The 20,338-nt window shown below is 48.9% G+C and overlaps 1 protein-coding gene across 5 annotated transcripts in view; it reads left to right on the forward strand.

Annotated features, from left to right (window-relative positions):
* The window catches only part of LOC105469770 (potassium voltage-gated channel subfamily Q member 1), a 402,068-nt gene that overhangs the window by 213,306 nt on the left and 168,424 nt on the right, over window positions 1–20,338 (forward strand). The gene's annotated exons all lie outside the window — the stretch shown is intronic.

Consider the following 20,338-nt stretch of genomic DNA (forward strand, 5'->3'; position numbering starts at 1 on the left):
GTCAGGATCTGTGAGTGACACTTGCAGCCCTTCTGAGGGCCACTTGCGGGGACTCTCCTTCTCTCTACCAACGTTTTTCTAAACGGTGTTTTGTTCTTTGGACTCTCTGAGGGTCAGGAGGTTGTCCTGAGCCATGTGTGTCTTTGTCATAGTGAGGCCCTGGGACTCCTGCCTTTGCAGCCAGCCAAGTGCAGGCCTGGCCTTGCAAATCACTAAGGAAATTGTGACCCATGGTGCTGGGGGGCTGCAGGTGTAACCAGAGAACTGGCAGGGTTGGGTAGACAGAATGAGGCCACCTCCAGGGAAGGAGTAGCTGTCTTAAGGGGTAATTATGATCAGATGGGACCTGCCCACCATCTTTCCAGGCCCCCCCAATTCACAGACAGGTTGGCAGTACCTCATGGTTGGTAGGGTATGAAGAGGCTCCAAGCGAGCCAGCAGGTCACTGGAAAGCAGGGGTGACTAGTCATGGACACCCTGAGAATAGGCTCTAAGCTTCTGGGCCCCTCCTGGCTGGGTAAAAAGGCAGGAGCAGAGGTGTGAGCAGGCTGGTAGCCAGATGAGCTGCCCAGGTACAGGTCGGCACCAAAAGACAGAATGATGGTTTACACTGTGGCCAAGGCTTGTACCAAGTCCTGGACGTGACGGACCTCCAAAGTGATCAGTGTTAGAGTTTAGTGGCTCATGTTGTGTGCAATACAGGTGGCAGTGGCTGTATTGCCTCTTGGCTGTCCCCTCAGACAGGGACTGTCCCTTCTCATCCTTCTGGCTGCTTGTTCCTCCTGTTGGAGCTCTCGCTCACCTTGGTTCTCTTGGTCACAGACCGGCTTCCAGACATGCAAAAAGTCATACTGGGAGGAGAGGGCCATCACCCACAGTCCATCTAGCTGGGCAGCCAGGCCTTACCAACTCTTGGGTCTTGCAAGGCCCCTGCAGGTGAAGGTGGTGAGAGACCAGGCACTATGTGGATCACAGCCAAACCTGCAGCTGCCCAGTAAATCACCACTATGGGAGTGAGGGCTGCTAGTGCTGTTATCAGCACATGCCAAGCTCCCTGGAGCCAGAGGTTACCCACCTGCCCCAGGGGTGACCCAAAGCCTGTGTGGCTGTGTCATCTAGGACACTGGGCTGTTTCTTGTTCCATTCCAGGATGACAGGGCCTGAGAGACCTGAACACCCATCCCCAAGCTCTCCGCCCACTCTGGGTCTGGCACATTATCATTCTGCAAGATCCTGCAGCCTTTTCAGGTTGGCACTCCCATGGCCTCCAGTGATAAGTGGGCCCAGGCAGATCACAGACTGCAGTCATCACCCAACCAGGTCCCTACCCTGGAACTTACCAAGGCCTCTCTCAGAGTAGACTGTTCCAAAAGTGACTGCTGGATATGAGCCAGCCTGGGAAGGCAGGAAGGAGCCCAGGCATGGCGCTTGGGGTGAGGGATCTGAAGAGGGGACTGGGGGAGGCAAGAACAAGGAGGTTGCTGCAAAGGGGCCACCTTGAGGCATTGTGTTCTGGTCAGGGAAAACTCAGGGCTGAGGCGTCAGGGGAGCTGGTTGGAGTCAGGGTACGGTCTCTCCAGAGAGGCCTGCAGGGGAGAGTGGGCACATATAGTGTCAGGGCCTAGGAACCCACGCTCCTCCAGGGATACAGGCTGGGTAGAGGCCCCACTCCACCTGGGGGGGAAGGCTGGCAGCAGTGGGCACCCTGTTTCCTCAGGACCCAAACCGCCTGGTGGCAGGGGTGTGGGGGCCGTGCAGGTCTTCTGCCTGCGTTGGGGCTGCATTCCTCCACCTCCCATACAGCCTGCCCAGTGACTGAAGCCCATAATTAAACTCGGCTCCAGCTGCTCAGGGATGCAGCAAAGCTCCTGTGGGGAGCCCGGCCCCATGGACCCTGAACTGGGAAGAGAGGCACACGCCCTGGTGTGTGCAAGGAACAGGGATGTGTGCTGGGGTCTCACTGGGGGCAGAGTGGGTGGGAGGCAGTTACCAAAAAAATTTCCATTTTTCTTCAGCATTTTACTGATGTTAAATGTATTACCATGCTGGGCCAGTTCCAGAATTCAAATTAAAAACATAAATAAAGACACATTTTGTTTCCATCTCGAGCTCTCCCCGCCCGCAGGGCCCCAGAGAGGTGAGGTCACTGTAGCCTTGATTACGGGAAGGTCCCTGGGGTTGGGCGAAGCTCCTCTTTCCGGGGCCTGTTAGCCAGAGGTGGGGTGGGGGTGAGCAGGCCTGATGCAAGCTAGGGAGCCACAACAAGATGAGGCACGGGGTACCCAGGAGACAGAGTGGCTTCGCTGCACCCCAGCCTATAGGTGGGCCTTACTGCTCAGCCTTAGGACCCTTAACCAGCTCTGGGGGGCCAGGACTCAGCCTCGAACACACCTTTCAGGCAGAAGCTGTCTTCCTAGGTTCAATGGGGCACAAGAGAGTTCCTGCCAGCCTCAAACTCCCTGAGTCTGTGTCTCCCACCCAGAACCATGCGACAGGGCTTCTGAGGGAAAGGCATTCAGTAGAGACAGTAAGCCTGCATGGGCAGTTGGGGAGAACCCCCATGACAGAAGAGGAGCCCTGTATTCCAAGAGCCAAGATGAGTTCCTGGGATTCTGACCCACTCATTGTCCTCTGCTCACCAAGGGTCACTGGCACGACAGTAGGTGGGGACAGTGCCAAGCCTGTGTGCATCCCTGTGCCTTGCGTGTGGTGACCTGCCATCTAGAATGCCCTTGTCACTCATCCGCAGCTATCAGATTTCCATTCATCTTTCCAGCGTCTGCTCAGCAAACCCCCGCCAGGACACACTCAGGCTGCACGGCTGTGTCCTCCTTTGGCTCTCAAAGCCCTTAGTACCAGTTCCCCAAGCCTTTCAAATGGTGCCAGGAGGGAGTAGGGCATGTATAGCCCTCTTGGTCTCTTCCTCTCCAGAACCCCCAAGGCCGCAGGCACGGAGAAGCACTAGGATTGCCACTCATTCAACCCTGCCTGAGATGAGGCAAGGACTGCAGGCACATTGCGCCAGTGCTGAGGCACAGGGCTAGGGGCCTGAGGATCGACGTCTCTGAACTTGGGGGCTGTGTGCAGGTGTGACCTGGGTGAGCTTCTCCCAGCAACCTTGGGAGGCTTAAACCATTTTTGTGAAATCCTCCCTCACACTACATCCCCAACTGCCAAGCCAGCCAGGACTGGCCTGGAAGTCTCACGTCTGCCCCATTGGTTGCACATGGATACCTGAGATAGACAGACCAAGAAGACAGGCCCATAAGCCCTGCAGCCTGTGGCTCTGCCCAGCCCAGTCATGTGGTTTCTCTGAAGGGCTCCCGTCTCTTCTGTTTTGGCATCTAAGACGGGCAAGCCCCAGCTTGAGGTTAACAGATACTGCCCCCAGTCCCACTCTCCAGGGGGACCCTCAGGGAGCACCCTGCCCATTGAGATGGGCATGGGGGAGGACCAGGAGCCCTGAGGCTGGGCAGAGGGGGTGGAAAGAAGGCAGAGGGAAAGCTGCAGAGACCCCCACCAGGTGACTGTGAGCGCCTCCCTGGCAAGCATGTGCTTGCCTGGCCTCTTGCGACATGACAGCTTCGCAAATCCTTGAGCAAAAACAGCCCCGTGTGCGTTAATTAGAATTTCCATGTCTTCAACTTTCTCCTGGACCCTGCAGAATCTCACGCCAAGACGTTCAAGTTGCTCTTTTCCAGCAAGGCCGCTGTGGCCTGGCTTTCATCCACATCACTACTAATGTCTCCTGAATTCTGCATTTGTCAGCAAGGACAGGGCCAGTCTGTGCCGTCTGGAAATAAGGGCAAACGTCACAAGGGTGGCCCCAAATTTGGCTCCATGGACCAGGGGGCTAGCTCTTTTGATGGGACCAGCTTGGCCTGGGACATTTTGGAGACATCCAGGCCCACTGTGACCCACTCCCACAGACCCCAGGGTACCAGGCACTGCAGCTCTGTGAGTGTCTAAGCTCCTCACCATGTTTCTCTCCCTGTAAACTTTGGTGGGAAAGGACAGAAAGGCCATTCTGGGACCAGTGTCCAGAAGGATGAGTGAGGGGCTTGTCAAGAACAGATGAGACCATTTTGTCTTTCTAGATCAGTGTCCTGTCTTCTGCAAAGCTTCATACCACCTCTGTCTGCACGAGGTGCCAAGGAAGCCCTCTGGGGGCCCGCCCGGGAGGGCTGTGCAGGGCTGCATGAGTCATAGGATCCCCGTCAGAGCCCCACATAGCCCCAGCCAGGCTCAAACCCGTCTCTGAAATGCATGGGGGGATTAAATGTTCTTCTAATTAAATTAAAACCGAGGCGTAATGGCTCAGTGGGAAAGAGATGGGATTGGGAATCAGATGCCCTCAATCTGGCTCCCAGCCTGCATCACAGCCCAGCTGTGGCGGCCCCCCGTGGCCCCCTAACCTTTCCAAACTTCACTTCCTCCATCTGAGCATGTGAGGAAGAAGTGGCTAGCCTTCTAGGGCTGCTGCTATGGGGAGAGGGCCACACTGTCTAGGTGGATGGCCCAGAGGAAAGCAGTGAGGCTTCTCACTTCCTCTGCAAGGGAAGGGCCATCCAAATCACCCTGCCCCAGTGCACTCTGGCCAGGCTCAGCCCTCTCCACTTGTGAACTCCCAGCCACGATGCTGCTCAGGTCCTCAGCCAAGCGGGTAGTGTCAGAGGATGTGACAGAGAGAACATTCACACCACAGAGGTGGCTGGAGGGCAAAGGACTTCACAACTGCACTAATACTGTCATGGAGACACTTCTGGCAGTAGGGGCAGCGGGTCGGGGCAGGGTGGGGGGGCACATCCCATATAGATCTCTTATGTGCTCTGCCTAGACCTGAAAGGGGAGATTGAACTGCAGAGCATCTAGAGGCTGAAGCACAGAGGTGACCTAGTCAGGAGTCTGAGAGCCATGTCCCCTTAAGTGAGGGAGTGGGATGGGACTGGGCCTAGCAGCCCTGAAGTCCAGGACTAGCCACCTCTCTAATTGGGCTCACCTGGGCTACCCTGTTATAGGGTGGTAATGTTAAACTTTTAGTTAAAGTGTGACACACACACAGATTAGTACACAGGTCTCAAATGTGCAGCTTGAGGCATCTTCAGTCCCTGAGACCCATGTGTGCAGCACCCAGAGGAAGCAACAGAACCCCCAGAAAGCCTCTCAGACTCCCATTTCCTGTCACTGACCTTGAGATTAACCACAAGCCTAACTTCTAGCAGCAAGGACCAACTTTGCCCACATTTGACTTTTATGCGGTGGGAATGATGCAACTCATACACCTTTGTGTCCAGTGTCCCTCACTCAATTTGATGACTGGCAGCCTCTCTGTGGGGCTGAAGGGAGCAGTGCTCCCTTGTGCTCCTTGCTGTCTGGTGCTCCACTGTGTGCATGGCTTACATCATTCATCCATTCTACCACCTGTGGCCAGCAGGCAGTTTCTGGCATAGGTTGCTGTTTAAGAATATTCTGTACATGCTTTTGGTAAGCATCAGGTTGCATTCCTGGGGAATATATGCCTATATGTGGAGCTGCAGGGTCCTGGGTGGGCATATGTTTACTCTTAGTGAATACTACCCAGCAGTCTCCCGAAGGAGTCATCCCAGTTTTCATTCCCACAGGCAGCATTCTGGCTGCTCCACATCCTAACACTTGGCATTTTCCGTTTCCTTTTTAGCCATGATGGTGAATGTCCAGCAGCATCAAATGGTGATTTTAATTTGCAGTAACCTGTGGACTAATGAAGTTGAGTCCCTTTCCATGTTATCATTTAGTCAGATACATCATTCTGTATAAATTGCCCACATCTTCTGCCTGTTTTATGTTGATTTATGGTTCTATATATTCTGGAGTCATTTGTCAGACAGAGAGAGACACACACTCACACACTCTCACACACACAAACACACACACACACACACACACACACACACACACACACACACACACACACACACACACACACTGCAAATATCGCCTCCCCCTCTGCAGGCTGCCTTCTTCCTCTCTTGATGGTGTCTTTTGATGAACAGAAGGTCTTAATTTTCATGTGGTCCAGTTAATCAAACATTTCCTCTCTGGATAGGGCTGTTTGTGTCCTATTTAAGAAGCTTTGACTACTCCAAGGTCATAAAGATATTCTGGTTTATTCTAAAGCTTTATTAGCTCACCTTTCCCATGTAGATCTGCACTCCATCTGGGATTGATTTTTGTGTCCAATGTGAGGCCGAGGTCAAGGTCCACTCTTCCCCTACTTGGATATCCAGTCTGGCTCAGCACCCAGCATGGGAAGGCCTGTCCTCTCCCCACTACCCTGCCGTATCAGTGTCTTTACAATCAGCTCACTGGCTACATGTGGCTCTGTTTCTGGACCCTATTTGGTGCCACTGGTCAGATTCAAGTTGTTCTTTGTGGCCAGGGCCATGTTTCATTCTCACTGCAGTTTGCTAACAGGTTTTGACAGCTGGTCCTGCTGGCTCTGACTGCTTCTCCTTCCTCATCACCGGCTTTGCTGTCTTTGTAGGGTTTCTGCCTCACCATACATATGCCAGTTGCCATGGAAAGTCTCCTCTAGGTGTAGCAGACTCTAGATGGGCATGGAAGAATGGATATCCTTATCGTATTGGAGCTCCTGAAACATGGCATCATGTGTCCCTTGTTTATTTAGGTTAACTTTCATATCTTTTACCCTGCCCTGTAGTTTTCAGTGTGGTGGTCATGAACAGCTTGTCAGATTCATTCTTTGTCAGCTGATGGTTTGGTGTATGTTCACTGAATCCAGGGACCAGGTCTGTCAGGGAGCCCTGGCCAGCTTGGGTCATTTCATCCTGCCCACAGGACACTGGGGCAGTCACCTAATCTCTATAAGCCTCGGTTTCCTCTTGTATACACTGGGGGTATATCTCACAGTATTAATGTAAGGCTTTGAGGAGATGGTGTTAGGCATCCAGCCACATACCTGACTCAGGGAAATGCCTGAAAATATTAGCCAGCATAAAATGTCTCTTTATGATGGGAGATCCTGTAGGGACATTCCTTATTTGGCCTGAGAGCTTTTGAAACTGCCAGGTCATGAGTTACCGTGGGATACAAATGGGGCCACAACATATGGCTGTCAGCTGCTGTCCTGAATAAGATGTGCCTAGAGGCCTGTGAGTTCCAAGCTTCAGGACAGTCTGGAGTTAGGTGGAGGGAAGGGAAGTCTAGAGGTCCCCAAGTCACAACCTCAAGTCTCGGAATGGGGTTCAGGAGCTGCTGGGGCGCCCGTGGAGGTATAGGCAGAAACCCAGCACTCACTATTCTGCTCTGGGGAGGGGGCTGGAGGCAGAATCAGTGGACTGTGCCTCATGGCAGTCACAGGTGCCCCAGTATGCATCTGTCATTTGTTCTCATCACTGTTGGGCCCATCTGCCAAGGCCAGCACCCACATTCAAGCAGAGTGAAGAGCAGGGCGAGCTGTGCAGCTCACCTGCCTTTGAGCCTGCACGTGACGGGCGAGGGAAGAAGACCGTGGTAGCCTGTCTCTAGGTAACCCGTAGGTGCCCAATGGAGAAATAATTTCAAATATGGTAGCAGAGTTCAGACTCAGTGGCTTTCAGGTGCTTAGTATAGCCTGAAATTCCAGGAGCATTAACCAGACACCTACTATGTGTATTTCTTGTGTTGGGGTTAGAAGGGGATACTGCTGTTGGCTGAGACACACAGCCCACATCATTGGTATGTCCCTCAGAGAGCATCTAGTGGGCCAGTCCTCCCGGCTCACAGAAGGGGAAATTGAAGCCTCAAGAAGGATAGGGACTTGCCAGTATCACTGGGAGACAGTAGCAGAAGCCAGGGCACATTCCCAGACACACAATCTCTGGGGGAGCCTGGATATGCACGGCAGAGGCAGAGATGAACCCTGAAGATTGGTAGGAAGGCAGTGTAGCAGTAACAAGACAAAGGGATTCTGTGGCCCATGGAGCAGGGGGGGAACAGTCTGCAGAGATTATCTGGGCACTGACCAGTGGCTCTTGTGGCTGCCCTCTGCAATAAGAATTCTTCAAGTTCAGCCTCTATGTGCATCATAAACCTGGTGCCACTACGCAAGGAGGTCAAGGGTCCTCACTGGCCAGTGGGCCACTGGGAAGGCTTCTGGATTGCCTGGACAAGGCTGACCTGCCCTCCCAGGATGCAAATTGGCAGATCCAGCTTCATGCCTTCTCATGGTGCCCCAGATCCCCTGACTAGGCATTCATGCTTCAGATATGTAGGCCCTGTAGGGACAATGCTGGTGTCATGGGCAGGGGCTGCATCTGAGGCACACGTCCTTGGTAGTGACTGGCCAGCAGGAGGAAGTCTGGCAGTTAGTCTGTAAGGCCTGGTTGGTCCCATGGGAGGCCTGAGGTGCCATCTTAGAAAGAGGACCTTGTTGGGAGAGGAGGAAGAAAAATAAAAGGCGGAGAGACAGAGGTAGACAGGAGTCCAGGTCTGACCTCAGAATCAGACGTCTCCACCATCCCCCAGCCCCTTAGCCTTTTATCTTCTCCATAAGTAATCTTTTCCCACGTGTGGCTACAGCCTCAGAGGCTCCCTCTGAAGATGACACTGGGAATATCCTGAAAAAAGTAAAGGAACACCTGGCATGCCTCTCCCAGGGTATCCTGGATGTCCACCCAGAGATTCTCCCACTTTAGCGGGCAGAAGAGCAACCCAGCAGGGGATATACACAAAGATCTGAGAAAGGAATTATTTTTAGGGCCAATTCAAGGGATTTTTCAAAGGTTAATTTTGACTCTGGCTGACTTATCTCCCAAGTCTTGGCACTGAGCATTCATACGAAATCAGACTGCACTGCACCCTAAGTATAAACTTTGCCACAGCAGTGTCCTGTGGTGCCCTGCTGGCAAAACTGAGGCAGAGAGGAGTGACTTTGCAAGGGCAGTAGAGGGTACTTGGTAAGTAGGTGGTAGGCAGGACTTTTCAGAGAACAAGGATGAGCTACACACATATACATGCATGCACATACTCATTCTGACCCAGTCAGGGTTCTTCCCCCAAATAAATCCCTGCAACCCCACTGTGGTTACAGGTCTGAGCCTTTGGCCCCAGGGAGCCAAGCCCTGGAGAGGAGGTGGGCAGCACCAGGCAGCCAGTCTGTGGGCCCTGCTATGCTACCTCAGGCAGCTAGTCTCTGTATCTGTGGTAGAAAGAGTGGGCTAAAAAGTTAGATAGCACCCCTGACTTCAAGTCCTTGAGTGTGTGTTGGGCTTGTCTCCCTACCTTGGCCTGATCCGCACTCAAGTCCAGCATCCTCCCCCGGTCCCTGGTCTGCACTGAACAGCTGTCTTCTGCCCCAAGGGGACCTTTCTTCTCCCACCTAATCCTCCCTCTTTGGGCCTTTCAAAGGTGGGCTTGTTTTTCAGTGTTTTCTTTAGGTTCATGTCTTGATTCGTTAAGTTAAATTGAATTCCTTCCAGTCTGAAATACTCGAATGCTTTTTTCTGCTTTTCTTTTTGAATTGCCCCATGAACCCCACCAGCTGGGTGTGTGGGCTCCAGGTGGGAGCTCAAGGGAGCCTGGTGTGTTGGGTGCAGAAGCAGTGTGGTGGGGCAGCCTTCACAGGCTGGTATGATTGAGCTCAGGCTGGTATGGGTTAGGGGATGAGATTACAGAACTGTCTACCCCAGGGGCTCTGAAAAGCTTCAGTTGAGATGTCCTTCCCCTAAGGTCCCCACATTCCATGGCAGTGCCTAGGAGCTCTATACTCCCAGGCCCCTCCATTACCAGCCTGTCTTCCACACTGGAAGGTGGCCTTATCAGACCACATGGCCTGAATTTTGATTGGGAAAGCATCCCTGCAGGTGTCAGGTGATGGAAGGACTCTGGGTAAATGGAAGCCCTAAGATCAGATATGATAGGACCTTGCGCAGTGGACACAGTCAGCTGATGGCAGAGCCAAGGCCAGATGTCAGGTTCCAGACTCTGAGTTCTAGGCTTTTTTGCGGGTCCAGCATGGCGTGTCTCCTCTGTGCACCAGATCCAACCAGTCCCCTTCAGAAGGGCTGGACCAAGTGACCTCAACGCAGGTTCTGCCTGGCCATTTTCTTGAGTGTCATACCCTAGCCACCTGTCAGGGGAGCAGTATGTGGCACTTGAGGCCTTGGGCCTGGCCATGCAGGCCCACCCCAGGTGGCAGGGAATAATGAATCCCAGCTGAGTCCACTGCAGGCCTTGCCTAAAGGAGAAGCCAATGAATCAATGTATTCCTTGAACAAATATAGGGTCTGGGGCTGGCCAAAAGAGACCGTGAAGATGGCTTCTCAGGCCACAGTAGGCCTTCATGGTACTCAGCAGGAGACCCCAGCAGGCAGCATCAGGGCAGGCGTGCTGACCATCCCTGAGCCAAGCACAAGGATTAGAATGGGCCCCGGAGCCAAGGCCAAAAGCCGAACTGTGACTAGGCAAGCTGAGTCCCCTGTATATTCTGGGGACTGGGTGATGCAGACTGCAAAGCCTTGGCCACCTTCTCCCCTAGAAGAAATCTCAAGAGAAACAATCCCACAGGCTACCAGGCCAGCTTCTGGAAACAGTCTCATTACCAAACAAAGGGAAGTGACAGTGCAGAACTCCCCTTGGCCTTTGTTTAGCCCACCCTCTGCCTGGGCACCAGGCCTGGAGGTTCCAACTTGGTGTGGGGCCTCCTTGAGCCAGCACACCTGAAAAGCCATACAAACTCCTGCTTGTCACAACCACTTGTTGATGCTGACAGCCTGTAGAAAGGTAGCTCTCAGCCTATCCCCTCCGTGGCCACACAGGTGCAAGGCCCTATTACTTGGGCTAATGAGAAGCTAAACGTGACCAGCCTACCCACCTTGCTACTGCTGATGAACACCCTGACTCATGTCCCTGGTTTTCCTAAAAATGTTTAATTCCTGACGATGCTGAATCTTAGGGCTTGGAAGGCCCAGACTGGACAGGGGAAGGGGTACAGTCCTTTCTTGCTGGTATGTTGGGAAGTTCTGGTGCAAAGGGCAGTGATGGCCCTTCAATCCCAGACCCACAAGCACCACAGCCAGGAGAGTCAACGTTAGATATGAAGAGGGACTTCCTGAAAGCAGGCACAGGAAGGCATGGGAGCTTAGCCCACAGGGTGCTAGACAAGGGAGTGTGTCTCTTTCCTCATGACTGACAGCAGCCACAAGGGATGCCCAGTGTTGTGGGGAGGCATGAGGGGGTCCTCTGTGCTTTCTGGCTCTTTGGGTCTGGGTGCAGCCCCTCATTTGTACTTGCTGGCTGTCCTATGGGGGCTTGGTCTAGGTCTCCCTGCTGGTGGGGAGGGAGGTGTGGAAGCTGGTTTGCCGGGGCCACCCAGTGTGGGCTCAGGAAGGGAAGGAATGTGACCAAGGCTGGGTGTGGCTGGGGAGAGCACAGCCAGTTGTGGGTTTTTCTTGGGGCCCAGATAGATGTGAGCAGAGCTGGAGGCCCCTCTCTCCCAGCCCCCAGCACACACACTAGGACCTTTCTTCATCATGCAGCCGTGGAGCTGGAGGCCAAGGACACCCTCTGGAAATCTGAATTCCATTCGCTCTTGGCAAAGAGCAGCTTCCTGCTTGGGGAAGGTGCACGCGTGCGTGTGCGCGCGCGCGCACGACCACGAAGGCTGGGGGGAGGCACATGGGGAGGAGGGCTGCCTGTCGAGATGTGTAAGATGGCCCCAGTGTTACTAGGCACTAGATGGCACTTGCAAAGCCCATTCCAAGGATTTAGACAAATACCTCGAGTGAGTGAATCTGAAGCGTGCTGGTTGCGTTGCCTTTTAAATAGTCTCTGGCTTAAAACAGTCACAGCGAAACATGCCTTTGAATTGGAAAGCCAGAACTTTTTGCAAAATAGTTTGAAAAGTTTGTTGAACCTTAAACCTTTCCTGATGACTCCTTCCTTCTGAATTTAACTCGTTAAAGTTGCTCCAATCCCAGCCCAGTGCCAGACCAGCTTCCTGGAAACTCTCGCCAACTGCTGGCCTTTGGAAAGGCTTGTCACCCTAATAGCTGTTTAAAAAAAAAAAAAAAAAAAAAAAAAAAAAGCTCACTGGGCACCTTGGCTGCAGGGTCTGAAAAGTCCTTTGTGTTAGCTCCAGCTGCAGAGTTTTTCCAGGCCTCGCTTCTGGGGCTGACTGGAGCTGTTTCTCTTCGTTTCCTCTTACAGTGGCGGGCACTCAGCCGGCTTCTTCCCGCCCGACTTCTCTGCCAGAGCCCAGGTGGGGGACAGGGATGCCAAGGGCAGAGCCCCTGGAGAGGCTAGTATGGGCATATCCTGAGTGGACAGGCCTGAAGGTGGGTTCACTAGCCTCTTTCTCCCATCCTTCCCCCTATTAAAGGTAGTGCTCTAGTGGGGAAAGATTAGGGCCCCTCCTAGGTCAATATTGTGTCATTTCCCCAGAATAGCCAGGGCCAAACCAGCTCCCAAGCAGTACTGTTTCAGAAGTGAAGATAACTCACCCCTCCCAAAAGCAGAGTTTTGGCAATATAAAACATGAAAGTGGGATGGGATCTAAGTCATATTTTCTTAATGAGTTTAAAACACGTGTGTGCATTAGAAAACATTTAAATACAGACATCAGGCAAATCAATTGAAAAATATATTGTCATTTTGTGTTAAAATAAAAGATGATCTGAAATGGAAAAAAGTTACATAAAAACTTAAATATTTCATGAGACATAGCAGTCACAACATGCCATACACATTTGTTTCTTTCAGAATCACTCCACTTGAAATTCTGTAATAAGACATACGTAACAGTTTCACTTCCTAGGAGATCCCAATTGCTCCTCAGATAGGGTGGAGAGCACCCCTTATTAGAGGGTGGTTGGGCTCTCTGGGAGCCCGCCCAGGGCCTGCCCTGACTCTGGCTCTGCCTTTCCCTGTCAAAAACCTCTTTGTGCTGGAGCAGCCCCTGCTCCACAGAGTGACATGAACCAGAGACTCACAGCACTGTGTGCGGGGAGCTGCTGCCTGCAGGGCATACACGCGCATGCAGGGCTGCACCCTGCCCTACCGTGCATCCACGGCCTGGCCAACACCTGCCTTCTGGGGAGCCAATCGTGCTTTATGTATTCAAGTGTTGTGCTACAAAAATTATAAAACAGTCTTTACACACATGGTAAAACAAATTCAGAGTACAAAAGGGGTGAAAAATAACACTCTCCCCACCCAACCCCTAATTCCCAAGTTTCCTTCCCTAAAGGTTACCACTCAACACTTTCCTATTGCATCTTTCCAGACATATTTTATATAAACAAATATATGTGTGTCTGTGTGTGCATGTACATAGTAGATATGGCTCCTTTTTATACAAATGGTAACATACTATATGTATTCTTCTACACTTTGCCTTTGACTTCTTTCATAGGTATGCCATACTTCTTTTTGAGCTGTACATATGATGCTGATTTATTATGGTGCACTACATTTGAGAAGCATTTTTATTTCAAAATGTGTGTGTACATGTATACAGACACACGTGTGAACAGGTGATAGCTCTGAACAGTGTAGCTGAAGTGTTGTTTTCTTATGGTTGGGCTTCCAGTATAATTGGAAGAAGCATAGTCTCTGTGTTCTGTTAAGAGATTTAGCCCAATGGGCTGGGCTTTTCCCAGATAGGACGTGCTCCCTGTTCTGCTCAGATTGTTAGCTGTAGTCTTTCTGGTATCAATTCCATTTCTGGTGAACACTTGGACTTGGCAAAAGGCATAGAGGTAGTGGTACAGGAAAGATTTAAGAAGGCTAAGGACCATCATACTGGGTATTCAACAGTCAGCTCTCCAAAGAGGCCTCTAAGAAATGGGTAGCTTCACAGATTCACAGATGGATAGTTCCTTAAGGTCTTGAGTATTTCCAAGGGAGCACTAACTGGACTACAGCCTGGAAGCAGAAAGCCAAGTTGTATGCATAGTGGCTGAGGGTATGATGGTCTGCTGTATGAAGCAACCCCAGGACATTTGAAGAGAATGGAGTGATGGCCAGTGTATTGTGCTGGGATCTACCACAAGGGTCATGCTGTAATGACCCTTGTCAGCTTTGACTGGGGAGCCTTTCATTTCTTAGTAAGCATTCAGCCCCAATGTGCACCACTTAAAAGACGCTGGTATGTTCTGGAGATGGATCTGTATTAAGACATCTAGCAAATCTCCTTTTCATTAACAGCTGCAGAGAGTTTCATTGTGCCGTGATTTATGGAACAGATCCTCTACTGATGGATATGTAGGGCAGCTAAAAAACAGCCATTAACCATTCAAATATATTCACTGCTGAAATGACCACTTATGAAATCAGTTTCCCCGAAACATCCCTCCCTATTGAACACTGTTGTTTCTCCCTATCTATCTTATCCCTACTGGTATCTCTGCTGACTGATCTCTTTGGCTGTCTCTTGTCAACCAAAGACAATATAAAGCACACACAAAGTAAAGAGGAACTTGTAAAGAGGAACTGTAAATCTTGCCAAAATAGGAGATTTCATCAAGTTAAAGAAAATGATATCAAAGAATTTCTCAAATAGAGACTGGGCAGAGTAGACCAGTTAGTTATCAGTTGAAGAGGAAACCAAGATTGATGCCTAGATAAGCATTTCAGAGGACAGCAGAGGAGATGACAATTGATGCAGGTGGCCTCTTGGTCAAGCAGTGAAACCATGCCATACTTCTACAAAAAATGATCCTCTCTGTGGAAGTGCTGCCAACATCCTCTGCCAAGTATAAAAGATGCCCTCAGATGTTACCATATAATGTTTTACAAAAGACAAACCAAAATCCCCTCTGGATTTGTGTTTTTCTAAAGTGGGTACATAATTGTAACTCTAACAACTGTTACTACATATGAGATAAAAGAATATTTTAACTACTGTTATTTTTCAAAATAACTTCCCAATCAAATATCTCTATTGTAAAATTTTGGTCTCCATTTTCAGTGGATTTACTTTAAGAGATCCTCCCTTTCCCCCCATTTCCAGCAGGATTAAAATATTGTTTATGTTGTGATAGATACTGCCAAATAAGGGCTATACCATTTACATCACTATGACTGCGCAAATGCACTTGCTTCCCCCACCCTTACCGAGTGTATAATCAGGTTTTTATCTTCATTAATTTCATAGATGAGAAATGGTACACTGGAGCTTTATTTTACATTTATTTTGTTGGAAATGAGGTTTTTATCTTTTCAAATGATTAAAATCATTGTTTTTTCTTTTTTGTGAACTATCTCTTCATACCCTTTGGACTTTGTAAAGCATCCTGTCTTACTGATTTGTAAAAAACTTGCTTTGTCATATTCATTGAAAATATTTTATCCTAATTTTCCTTAGGTATTTTGGCTTTTTCTATAATTTTTTTTTTTGGTGGCAGAATTTTTTTAATTTCACATAGTCAACTGTGTCAGTCTTTTATGATTTGAGGTTCTTATCTTAAATTTTGAAATAACCTCCTCATCCTAGAATTGTTTTAATAAATTCTTCCATGTTTTCTTCTATAATTTTTTATTTCATTTTTTACATTTAAGTCCTTGCTTTATCTGGATTTTGGCATAGTAATTAAATCCAATTTAGTTTCCCATGTTTGTCCAGTTGTCCCAACACTATTTATTTGAGTATATCATCATCTCTCTACTAATTTCAACTGCTACCTTTATCATATTTCAAACTCTCATTTAATTTGTGTCCATTTCTAGACTCTATTCTGGACTGCTGATGGGTCTGTTGATAGGCCAGAGCTCAGTTATTTTAATTATGTAACTTTATGATGCACTTATCTGTGTAGCAGGACTCCCCCTCATCTCCATTGCTTAAGAGCCAATAATAGGAAGCTCATTTTCACAATGCAGTCAACCAGGGGAATTCATGGCATGGCCTAAGATCTAAACACTCTTAAGATTTAAACACAGGATTAGCTCTTGAGTTAGACAGGAAGCTGGGGTGTTTGGGACTGAGGCTTCATCTTGGCAACTAATAATGTCAGGGAGCATGAGCACTTGTTTCTTTCAAGGCTCACTTCACGGAAGGCAGAATCCAGGTCGGGGGTGTACAGGAGTTGCCAGCTGGACCCAGGGACCATTTTATATACATGTATGATCATACTTTTCAGGGCATCTTGGAAAAACCGAATTTGCTAACTCAATAGAGAATAAAAGAGTAAACAGGCCTAATTCTAGAATTTTTTAAAACCTACAATAAGAAACATAATCTAAAACTTGTAGCCCAGCCCCTCCTCCATACCAACCACCAAAAAAACCCACTAACACCATAAGCACCATAACTAGAGCTAGAGTGCTATTGTAAGCTGTGCAGGCCAAAATGGTTTCATGGCATGAGTTGGGCAGCAGCGACTCAGTTTCCATGTCTGAGTTAGGCCACCTGTAGCAATGCAGCCCCAACCATGTGAATCTGGTCCAGAGGACTACAGCTGCCTGTCCCACCCTTGGCTGTGCTCTCCTTTACTAATCCATAGCCAAAGACAGGAACTAAGAGCAGGGTCTAGGAGTCTGAACTCATATCCTAAGTCCACTACTTTCTACCTGCTACACCTTGAGTGAGTCACTTAACCTCAGTCTCAGTTTCTTTACCTGTAAAATGGGAATCATAAGAGTTCCTTCCTCACAGGGTTGTTATGAGAATTACACAAATTAATAATGTAAAATATGCAGAAAGGTGCCTGTCCTATAGTAGTGACACAATGTTACTTAAATGTATTGCTATACCTCATGATGGCCATTCCATCCATTGTGATCCTGTGTACCATGCAATTCACAGTGCCTGACAAAGCTGATGGGGAGGTGAGTTGGAATGAATAGTATCAGCATCAGAAAAAGTACAAGTGCATCCTCATAAGATTATTTAGGATGCATAGGATCCCAGATTAGATTTTTTGAAATCTGCCTTTCTCTCCATTCTTATCCAGATGCTGTAGACAGTGATAGGAAAATGGTCCCTGCTGCACACTAGGGCCTGTTAGGCCAGATGGGGGCTAGAGGAGCACAAGGGGTCAGACTGCTGCTACTTCTGAATTTTACAGGACATGCATTTTTTTTTTTCATATAAACTTAGAACCAGCTCCCTTAATTTTTTTTTTTTTTTTTTTTTTTTTTTTTGAGGCAGAGTCTCACTCTGTCACCTAGGCTGGAGTGCAGTGGCGCAGTCTCGGCTCACTGCAACCTCTGCCTCCCAAGTTCAAGCAATTCTCCTGCCTTAGCCTCCCTAGTAGCTGGAACTACAGACATCTGCCACCATGCCTGGCTAATTTTTTTTTTTTTTTTTTTTTTTTTTTAATTAGAGACAGGGTTTCACTATGTAGGCCAGGCTGGTCTCAAACTCCTGACCTCAAGTGATCTGCCGGCCTCGGCCTCTCAAAGAGCTGGGACTGCAGGCGTGAGCCACCACCTGCGGCCTCAGCTTGCCTAATTAAAAAAAAAAGTTGTCTATCTGTGTGTATATCCATATCCCAGTGGCATTTGTTATTGAAACTCTGTTCAATTTAGATTAACTTAGGAAGAACTGCCTTCCCCCCACTTCAAAAAAAAGTATTTCCAGCCACAAATAGAAGCAGTTTACCCACATGTTCAAATCCATGGCAACATCCTTCCATATTTTTTAGATTTTTGTATGGATTTTGGACATTCTAAAATTCATTTCTGGGTATTTTTAGGAGGACTATTGATTTTTTCTTTATTTGGGTTTTTTTAAAATAAACTTTTGAGATAATTGTAGATTTCACATGAAAGTCTAAGAAACAACATAGAGAAATCCTACGTACTCCTTTACCTAGTTTCCCCCGATGGTAACATCTTGCAAAACTGTAGTACAAAATTCTGACCAGGATATTGCATTGATAAGTCTCGCTACAGGACATTTCTAATTCTTCAAGAATCCCCTCATGTCCCCCTTTTATAGCCACCCCCAATTCCCTCCCACCCCACCCTGTCCGTAGCCACTGGCAACTACTAACCTATTCTTCATTTCTTTATCATTCCAAGAATATTACATACATGGAACCACACAGCAAATTACCTATTTGGGATAGGCTCTTTTCACTCAGCACAATTCCCTGAAGATTCACCCAGGTTATTGTGTGTAGCCTTGCATTTTGGTATGACTCAATTTGGGTTTGTATTTTTAAAGCTGATGGACCCTATTTACTAGTGCTTTCAAGATTGCACTAACCATCATAGGTGAAACAGGTATGTGTTCATTTATTATGATAGCCTCCTCAGATGTGGACATTAGTGCAATTTGGGCTCCAAAAAGAGACTTTGGAAGATTTCACTAATGATGCGGTTATTTTTTAAATAAATGCTCCCCCCTCCCGACGCCAAAAAAGCACCTACGAAAAAATTCTTATACAGCAATTCTACTTCTGAATGCTAAGAGGGTTTGGAAAAAGTCATTCTTACAGTGTTTGTGTTCTATGAAGAGTGGGTAGAAGGAAGCCGGGTAGAAGTATTCCTGCCTCCCCGAGAGAGCTTCACTTTCTCCCTATATCTTCCTGTCCTACCAGCCCACCTGGTTCTCTCTGTGTCTCTCTCCAACTGTGACCCGTCTTTTCCTTGTAGCTCCCTGCTCACTCCATGTGGAAGATGGCTCTTGGGGCTGGGGTGACTAAAGGCAAAGAATGGGGATCCCTGTGACAGCTCCAAGGGATTTTGGGACCAGATAACCTTAATGGCCTCAGGCTCCCTAGATGAGAAATGGGACTTAGTAAAGTCAAACTGGTCCAGGTTAAGCCAGCCCATGATACCTGGAAGGAACTTACCCTTTTCTAGAGTAACTTCCCTTTTCAGGAAGTTTCTAGCCTGCTCGCTCACTCGCTATCTCTCCCTACCCCCACCCAACCTCCCCCCACCTATCTCTCCCTCTCTCAGGAGAGGGTGCTCCCTCACCCTTAAAGACCAGGCAATTGCTGTTGCTTCTCATGTGTCTGTTCCTTTATTCAGTATTTGTGGGCACTGACCACACACCAGGGCACTGTGGGGGCCCTGGGACCTGGGAGGACCAAAGTGGATACAGTCCCTACTTTCTCAGGTTATGGTCATATCATCCATGCTCCACAAGCATCAAGATACTCTAAAGGAGGCCCAGCACTACCATCTAGGTGGGGAGAAAACCCACCAGCCATAATGAACACACCTTTAGGCTGAAGAATAATCTTCAAATGATACTACTACTTACACTTCCTGTTTGCCAGGCAAATATAGACATCATTTCACTAATCCTCACAGCAGCTTTTAACACAAGAATATTATCATTCCTGTTTTATAGATAATCTCCTCAGGGTTGAGGGATTAAGTCTAGGGCCCAGGGTCACAAAGCTAGGGAGCCGTGGATCTGCAGGAGATGTCCCAGCTCATCAAATATTCTTTCAGTATTAAACATACCAAGCTCTCTCCTGACCTTCTCTCCCTTTCCCCAGGCTAGGACTGTCTTATCCTGTGGGTCTTAGCTGAAATGTCCCTTCCTCAGAGGAGCCGATTTCTAAAGCTTAAGACTGGGCTGTAAAAAGTCACATACCTCCCCTCCCATTCTTAATGTGTAACTGTGTGTTTACTTGTGGTAAAGGGTTTACTGGCTGGCTCCTTCGATCACATTCAAGACCCATGAGGGTATAGGCTGGCTGTTTTTGTTCAGTGTTTTATCTTCAGTGCTTAATCCATAGGGAGCCTGTCACGGACCCTCCGTGAATGTTTGATGAGTGAGTGAGTGAGTGAGTACTTGTGCCCAGGTCAAACTAGGTGCTAGGACCCAGGCAGGGGTTCCATGAGGCTATGCTGGGATTCAGGCAACCCAAGGCTGGTCTGGAGAGTGTAAGGCTTGAGAGCTCTTCTTCGGACTCAGTCATCCCTACTTCCCCAGGGCTCATGTCCACATGCTATTGTCCATAGAAGCTGGGGTCCAAAGTCGACCAGAATGTCTCTAGTCATAAAGAATCTCTTCCCCTGGAGCCCACTTATCTCTGTTGACATTCTAGAAATGCAGGGAAATCCGGGCACCATGAAATGCAGTGACTTGCAGTGATCCTCCTGGGGCCTTGTATAGAAAAGACCATCTCAGTTTTGTAGACCAGGAAACTGAGGCTTGGTGATAGCAGATGTTCCCAGACAGAAAATGGTGGCACCTGGAGAGGTATTCAGGTCTTTGTGGAAAAAAGGACAGGAGTCCTTCTGCCACCCAGACTGTGCAGTCAGACATCTCTCTTGTGCTGTGCAGCCTTAGTTCTGCCTCCTGAGAGAGGTGATCTCCCACTTCTTACAGGCAAGGCTCTTGCTAGCCTGAGGACCAGGAGCTTTCAGATTCTCTTGTTCCCAGGATATATCT

The sequence above is a fragment of the Macaca nemestrina genome, chromosome 12 (genome assembly GCF_043159975.1).
Source record: "Macaca nemestrina isolate mMacNem1 chromosome 12, mMacNem.hap1, whole genome shotgun sequence".
In the NCBI taxonomy this organism is placed as follows: Eukaryota; Metazoa; Chordata; class Mammalia; order Primates; family Cercopithecidae; genus Macaca; species Macaca nemestrina.